Raw genomic sequence first — 9,968 nt, forward strand, 5'->3', positions numbered from 1 at the left:
CTGTACAACATAAGTCTCTAACAGTAGGTTTACGATATTACGACGATGTCTATATAACACGCGTACGGTCAAAAGAACTCAAATGACAGTGAACGATGATTCGAGACGATGTGCGTTTGTTTTTACGATAACGAAAAGGCATTATTCAAAGAGGATCGTTCCGCAAAATCGGGGATGGGTTACGAGTAAATATTATTCGAGTGTCGTCGACCACGTCCATGTTATGATAACGTTAAATTAAAGGATAACGAGTATATAAAATAGTAGGTATACAACAATATCGAGTGCAGAGCATATTTAGAGATTTCACCTGTATGAGGGGCTCACAGGAGTTGAGCCCTTAAAAAATTAATATATTACGATTATTATACTAAATTTCATAGCTTATATTTTATGTATAATATTCGAAACATTATAATATTTTAATTGAATTATAAATTACATTAAATTTTTGGATTCGATTGTTTTTAACCTATTTCCAAATGTCATATTTTAGAAATAAAAACATTTAAATATGGTAAAAAGTTTTATTTAACAAACTAAATACAAACTAGATACACAATAAAAAAAAACCCACAAGAGTGTCACTCTCCTGTATATTAAGCAATAAATAAACATTACTATTGAAGAGATACTGTATTCAGGATTTGTTAAATTTTAATTCAATGGTGACGAAGCATTGCACACGAGAAATGATCCTGAGCAGACCCTATGTATCAGTTTTTATGTCTAAAGTTATTTTATAATTTATTTATATCAACTACTATATTTACTACCTATTATTAGTTCGTTTTTCTATTATTAATGGCGTAATGTCATATTTCATAAGATATAACTGTATATACCCAATAGACAAATTTGAAGTATTATCATTTTAGGTTAAATCCAAAGTAAATATTTTAAATTCATTTCAGTACCTAATAGTAAACTATTTAAAAATATTCTCATCGTATAATTTAATTATTGTAAAAAATATTATATATTTTCAATTACATAAAACCTTATAGGTATACATCTACATTATTATTATTTTTTTTTTTTTTGAACTTAGCATTTATAAAGAGTATAGACAAACTAATTATTGGCAAGATCTTCAGAATCAGAAATATTTAATTTTGATGTCTACCGGGAGTGACGTAGTAGTGTTATATCTTATATACACTGAAATATAAACGTGTTAATTATAGATCAGAATAATATAAATAAAATAGTGCACTAACGCTGGTATTTTTGTAAACTTTCAGTTGAAAAACATATTACTAGCAATATACTAGTTGTACATAATTTTCAAGTTAAAAAAATAACGTAAACCAAATTAATTAATAATAATTGTATACACATATATGCGCAAAACAATATTAAGATAATTAAAAAAGCCAACGAGGACATTGAGACTACCATGGATTTTGAAAAAATTAATTTTATATCGCTATAGATAATTTACTTTTACATTAGTTTTACGATTAATTAAACTAATTTTAAAACGAAAAATTTAAGTCTTTAATAAGAAACCATCTTTATAGTTGAAGATGGAATCATTATTCTGACTAATCATTCATCGCACCACATACAATTTAATAAATTACTATATTTTAAAACACTTTGGATTGCAGAACCTTAAATCACATAATTTAAAGAAAAACATGTATAAACAACAATGGGTATTATACTACATTTGTTCTAAATATTTATGTAATAGTCTCTAAGGTGGTTTTGTCTGAATAACTCTAACATTAACAATCAAATATATTCACTATTTGTAAAATGTTAAATGTTCAAATTAAAAAGCTATACAAATATTCACTATATAAATATAAATTTATCTGTAAATAATTATCAAGACTTTAATAATAGCAATATTCAAATAATCCTAAAAAATTATTTTTATTTAAGTAGGATAAGATTTCGCAATAGGATTAATGTACCATGAAATCATGTTAAGTTGTTTGTGTACAAAACCCCTATCCCCCCAACCCATAAAATATGTAGGCGATGCAACTGAAATTGTCTTATCTCACTGTCGAAAATGTTCACGCCACCATTGCAGACTGTTATATATCATTTTATGCCAACTATCTATAAACCTTTAATCTAACATAGTCAATTACACTTTGTACTATAGAATAAATACCTATTTTTTTTCACAAGTTGAAAACGTTTTTAATTTCATAGATAATTGGCAGACCGCTAGTGTATACGTCATAATATTATGGTCTTACCCTGAATTCATGAAATAGTGATATATTTCCTTATATTTTACGTGCTCATCAGATGATAAGACTATTACACAGATTACTGGTACACTAAACATAGCACAGTTACATTATATTTGTAGCGATATTCAAGTACGTTTTTGCATGGCATGCCGAGCTATAATCATTTGTCTTTATGATTTGGTAATAAAGATATGGCTGATAGCCATTGACGTCAGAACGACCGTACAGATAAAATAATAAAATAGTATGATGAACATCTGAGATAAGAATAAAAATGATGTGTGGAAAAAACAAATAGAAAATCAAATAAAATGCATGTACGAATAAACATCGGTATGTCGTAAACCTATGAAAAAATAGATAAATTAGATTTAGCAATGTATAATACTGCACGCGAAAATATAAGAATTCATCGCATCAAATTAAACCACATAAAATTACTAACTAATGCGAATAGAAGAATTTAGAACAAAAAGAAAAACTTTGATAGAAATGCTAGGATAATAATCTCTATTACTATATAATATAAGAATATAGAAAAAATTATAATACACTAAAATTATAAGATCATTACCATTGAGTATATGCACGAAGATTAGAGTTAAATAATCTTATCAAAATAATAAACTAATACAAATAAATTGAAATAAATCAGTGAATACCATTTTCTGAAGTGGTTTTCGTCAATCGTAAAAAACCGCGTTATTTTTGTTTCTCAGCATAACATCGTGGTACATAATATTTATCGCTTTAAAATATGACGTGTAAGTCAAGTAACACGTGATTAAAATCATAGAAGTATTCAACTGTTCAATCCGACTACACACATGATTTTTCGCATTATTCATAATCGATTTTTTTATTATTATTGATCAGAAAAACATAGGTCCCTCGGGTCATTAGTAGCTGGTACATAAACATAATGTAATTCCTATAAGATTGGTTTTTATATATTATATTATACACCGATTTATTTAAACTTAAACGTACCACAGATTTCGGTTGAATTAAATCGAATTGTATACTTTTATTTTGGGAAAATTAATTTTATTTATATTTGAATGGAAATCCAGTCCAGACAGCAGTACTGGTGGTGACTTGTCTGACCTGTTGTGGAATGTTTCTTTTCTGTATCCTCGTATATTTTCGGCATTCGGTGGTGTGTTTCACCATGTTATTTACTCCAAATGGTTCACGTATAGGTTAGTTCGTTTATTACCATAAGGTAGTTGTTTGTTAGGAATGTATGTTCTATTCGTAGTAGACGGTTCATTGTAAATTCATCATTTTTTATTAGAACCGGGGTACACCACATACTTCACGAATTGCTTTTTATCGCATCTATTTTGATAATTGATTTTTTCAGTTTTTTTTCCATTTGTCGTAACTATAGTTGAGTATATTTTGTAAATTTCTGTTTGTTGTCTAGTTTATTTATATTTACAGTTTAATAGTAGAGTACCGGAAGAGCAGTCGAGAAGCCCACATTAGACGCTGTATGATAGGATTTTTCATTGCCGTATTATAATCTTGGCCTTTATACCATGCTAATTTTTTATTTTGACTAGAAAATATAAAAATTATTTTTATTTATTATTTTTGTATTTATACTTAAAATATAATTCATTATGACTACCACTGCTTAGTTTTTAAATGAATTATTTTCTTGATGTAAAAAAAGACAATATTTATTTATATAAACCTACTTGGCTACTTGGTACTACCATAATGTATTTATCAAATTTAATAATACGTATACAATGCATATTAAAATAATAGATAGTAAAATTGATAAATTTTACCGATAGAGATTGAAAGACTCCTATGACGTTAAAATGAAATATCATACAGACCCAATAAGGTTCTTTAGGTTCGTGTCCCAATACTTTAGTAAATATAGTTGTTATACCAAATTGAAAACGTCGAAAACATTTCTACAGATTCTTTGCGTATTACAAAATATAAAATTAAGCACACTTTTCAGTGTAATAAAAATATCATTACTTACTGCATATTTTTTATTTATAGGGTTTTTAAAAAAAATACACATCAAGTATAAAATATATATATATACATATTATTCTTTTTTTTTTAAGTTTAATATTATAAAATATTTTGATAATTTTCATGAAATTATAGTATACCCACTAAATAATATAATTAATAGAGACATTTAATTGTTTGTCATTTTTTTTTTTTTTTTTTTTTTAATGCAAAAAATAGAAGTATTTTATTCTTATTATTTATTTTAGATGAACAATTTTTAATTGATAATTTATAATAAGAAAAATTAATTAAGTCATTATCTACAACATATAAATTACATATTTACATATTATATTATTATATATAGTATAGAAATGCTTAATAATATAATTAAATACTTTTGTATTTTAAATGTATAAAAAGAAGTCTGAAGAAGATGATTTTATTATGAGTATTATTATTAATTTTTTTTTTTTTGGAGGGGACAAACCACGATAATATATTCTATATATTATAAAATAAAAATTATAATAAGGATATAATTTCAATTAAAAAATAATGATTTTATTTAAAGAATTAAAATGGTAGACTTGTTCATTATTTGTTTTATGGTATATTTTTAAAATTATTGAATGTAAGTATTTATACAAGAACCTTCTAAGTTTAAACCCATTATCATTATTATTTGCATAAAAAATCCACTTATTCAAACATAAGACTTAAACACAAAAATAAATTTGGTTTCAATTTATTTATTTTTTAAATTTAAAACATGATATTATCTAAAATATTTGATTCACAATCTTATAAGTATTATATATTTATATGGTATATAAATTATAACGCTTAAATATTTAAATATAAAATCATTACCAATCCTATTCTTAAACTTTAAACACTGCACAAACTTACAATCATTTATTAATTAATTTTAATCAAGCAAAATTTATATTTTTTAAATCTAGGTGCTATAAACAATTACTCATTTTTTTTATCTATATAAACAATTTAAAAGTGAAAAGAAGTTTATACCTCTGATTAATAATCGAATTAAAAATTATGAATATAATATGAGTACATAGTTTGTAAATAATTTGTATATTTTCTTCCAACTTTCTGTGTAGAATATTATTATTTAAAAATTAGAACACACTGACATCTGAAAAGTAATACTTTTTGGAGTATCTACCTATATTAGTAATCAGACATAACTGTTAATGTTCATAGAGCCTAAATACCCAATATATATTTTGGTCTCGAACATTTCTATCACTTTATAAATATAAACTTTAACGAATTGGTTACAAAAGAATAATGTTATTGGTTTTTTTTACTATAAATAAATTGAAATTAAAAATTAAATAATATTGTGTTTTAATAGTTATCGTACATCAAGTTTCTATGTACCTAATCAAATTCTATTTCTATACACTCAATTTTGAATAAATCATATTTCTATGTAAAGTCACACAATATGAAATTGCAGATTCTATTAGGACAGGCGGACAGCAATGAAATAAATGTCAGCTTGTCAAGTTACCCTCTTTCGGGTGCATTCAGTATATTTAAAATTATTTAAACGGGAAAAAATCAATCACTCTATAGATTCTACCAAACACATTATTAGGGTAAAAAATATCTGTATAAACAACGAATAAAAAAAAGAGAGACGCTGGACCAAACTTCTGAAGTGTAGTACGCCGTTTTTAATTAAATGTATTAGAATTAAATTATTTTGTCATGTGCAGATATAATGTAGGTATTTTATAAAGTATTAAACGAATTGTCACATCGAAAATTTTACTGTTAAATATTCTGGTTATTTTATTGATTTTTTAAAAGATTTCTCATTAGTCTAAAAACAATACATAGGTGATAGACAAGAATGTTCTTAAACTTAAAAAATAAAACGATGACAACATAGAAGATATCTATCTATACATAAATATAAATTAAATTAAAAAATGAATAATCTGCAATGTAATGTTTAAAACCACAACATAAATTGTTAACTCATTAAACTCAAATTTCAAGATAATATTTAGCAATTTATGTTATCTCGATGTCAGGTGTGGTGTGTTTAGGTGTGTAGCATCAAAATGTATACATTGTATTATTTTTGGTCGTTTTAAAATTAATCAATGATATCTTAAATATAAATTCAAATAAACAAGTACAATTAATAATTTTAATCTCTTTATGATACCATAATATAGTAGAGTTCTCAGATAATAATCGAAATATTTCAGTACCTACGTGTATATTAGAATTTAGTACCTGTGTATCAAATAAATAAAATATCTATTTGATTACTACAACGTGTAATGGCGTAACAACTAGTGATAGTTTCACTACTAATAAGTTTAATTCAAATATCGTGTTAAAGCTTATGCGTTAGTACGTTACAAAACAAATAAGAAATAAAAAATATAATTATAAAATCAAATGAATAGCTGTATACCCATAGTCAATTCTGTGTCTTATCATAAATGTATATGCACTCCAATAAACTATTATCTATTGAATTCATTTGTACGTAGAACTATAAAACTAAATTAGAATAATATACTAACCACATGGTGATAAAAATCGTTTTAAATTTAAATTATACGTTTGTTATATAAAAGCTATAGTAGTAATGTTCAGTTTCAAATCTTAAAAAATATATATAAAAAAAAATCACAGTATAGTGTTTGGGATTACTTTCAGGAAAGTGTCTATTCGTTCGACACCATTTTAAATTTAAAGGTAATCGGATTCTTTCGGCCAGTACGTGATACTTGATAAGACATCTTCAGCAAAGTAGAAACAAAAGTCGATAAATGTATTAAAAATAAAATAAAACATTTCCCAAGTGATTTAAATCACTTTACTGGTGTATTGATATATATTTTATATATTTTTTTAAAACATGCTTTAAGACAGAGCATGTGTTTTGTTCAGTATCACAACAACCATAAATATAAATTAAGGTAACTACTATAGAATTTAATACTTCTTACGTTATTAGAATATAATATTTGTTATCAATTTATTTAAATATAATTTACCGATATAAATAACAAATGTTTTATCACAATTTGTGTTATTATTTATTGACATTTGATCTAAAATTTTATTTTATTCCTTATGTACTAAAACGTATTTTATTCAATTTTGCGTTAAATAAGAATAATTAAATTCAAAAATTGTAGTTTTTATTGTATCGTGTTGTGATTTACTACATGATTTATATAATTTCGTAAATATAACATTTGTAGCAGATTGATACATTTTTTAATTCTTTTTATGAATGGAACTTCTTAATATTATCATCACTAGTTTAATATATACCTATCGTAACAAACAAGTTTCATATGTAAGTAATACTAGAAAAAATTATAAAATTTAAAACAACAAAATATTATGAATTTATACAAAAACATAGGTATTTAGATACAGATTTAATGAAAACGTATTTTTATTACAGACATAATAAATGTAAGCTAAAATTCAAATTTTACATCTATGTAGCAATTTTTTTTTTTTTTTATAAGCGGAAAATTCTCAGATTAAATTTCTTTTTTTTTTTTAAATTTCTCTGGGATATCTTTCAAGCGTAAAATTAAACATAAACATTCAAGAACAATATCCTTTCATAATAATGATGATGTTAACATATTATTTGTATTATAATTAAAATTAAAATATATCTTTTAAGGGTGTAGGTATATAGGTATAAGTAATTTTTTAAGTAGGTATATAGTTATTGCAACGTAGATAAAATAAGATAAATATTATACAAGGTGTTTTTAAAATGTATTATTTTAAATAATACATTCATATTTTTACTAATTAATAATAAAACTAAAACTGGTGACTATGTGATTTAATTTTAAAAATTACTAATCTTGTTATATTACGTTCTTGGCACAATCAACGACTCTGTGACGTTTCACTTTTCTTTGAACTTTATTTATTTCTATGTGTAGGTTAATTAGAATTTTCATATAACTTTGGAGATATAAATGAATACTGAATACTATATATATATATATATATAAGTATAATATATTAATGTGTATTGCAAAAAAATGTATTATATATTTATTGTATTGATAATAAATATTTTCAGGAAATTAATTTTCACTAGTACCCAATTTTTATTTTAAAATCTAATATATCAAACATAATTCATTGAAAGCAATATTAAAATAAAATAAAATAATATGTCTAAACGTATATGTATTGCCTACCAACCTCAAATGTTTTTAAAGTATACTATAGAAAGTTATTTAATAATAATTAAATAACTAAACATTAAATAGTAAATTCTTTATTAAAACTACAAGTATGTCTTACAAATTAAATACTATTGAATGACTTTTTGAAACTTTTTAAGAGAAATACTCAGACATTTTTGCTGATGAGAAATTAAAAACACTAACTAAAGAAAACGCAGTGTTTTTTGAAATACCTACTACTACAAATTACAATAAAGGGTTAAATGCTGAAAAATTACACAAAAATGCAAGTTTAGATTGAAATATATATGTAATACTTGATATTTTATAATTCAATATAGCCGAGGCCTTACTGAATAACTGAAATATGAAACGAAAAAACTATTTAAATTATGTAACGTACAAAATATTGATTAAGATAATTGTCGACAAAAGCATTTGAAAACATTATTTTACTATAAATATCAGGGTTTAAATAAAACCAAAACTAAATAGTAATAATGCAAGACGTAAATAAATCATCTAAAGCGAAACTTCAACGAACGTGTGTGTGTGTGTGTGTGTGTGTGTGTGTGTAAAGAAAGGAAAAATGCCAATAAATATCCAGCTCCTTATATTTGTTTTCAGCGTAATTTTACGGCAGACTCAATGTCGACGACGTTGCCACATCGAGGCGACAGGCGACGAAAACGACATTGATGACGATAATAATAATAATAATAATGAAAATCGGTGATAAAATAATAAATCGCACAACAATAACAAAACTTTAAATTGACGCGCAGATGAAAATATTAAAACTTTATTGGTATACACAGACCAATGTACCCGTGTATATTTACGCGTTTATAGTATTTTAGTTATATATATATTCAGCATACATTGTACGTGTATAATATTATATTCATAAATGCCGTGGTACACTGGTACTGCAGCGTGTGCAGACCACCGGTGAAACACGACAGCAAATCTGTAATAGGGTGGGAATGGGTTACGAAATAATTAAAAAAAAAAAAAAAACCACAACTCGATATCAACATACTCCTGTCAGGGGACAAACCTACAGCTAGTGATTTATATAATCTATAAATCACTGTATGAGTATAAGACGCATAATGATAACCACGTTGAAAATAAAATTACCCACTTTAAAAAAAAAAAAAAAAAAAAAAAACGTGTTCGGTCAGCAATTTATGATATTATGTTAGAGCGTTTATCTCGTTTTACTCATCTTGGCACGAGATATAATGTTGTATTAGTATCGTTTCAAAATTGAACGAGACAATAACTCGAATGTTCTCGCCACCAAGAAACGATGTTTGTAGTTAGCCAATTCACCTGAAAATGATAAATGTTTTTATAAGAAACATCATTACATGTTATTAATTGTGATGGTTTTTACATTTTTTCAAAATCTATATCGACTAATTAAGTAATATTAAACTTTTTTCGGCTACAGTTTGGTTTCAATTTCCACTCTATGATGGAAATAGAATAAGACACTTTTTGAGCTTGCTAAAAGCTCAAAATAAGACGGTGTGAA

This window comes from Rhopalosiphum maidis, chromosome 4 (genome assembly GCF_003676215.2).
Source record: "Rhopalosiphum maidis isolate BTI-1 chromosome 4, ASM367621v3, whole genome shotgun sequence".
Lineage (NCBI taxonomy): Eukaryota > Metazoa > Arthropoda > Insecta > Hemiptera > Aphididae > Rhopalosiphum > Rhopalosiphum maidis.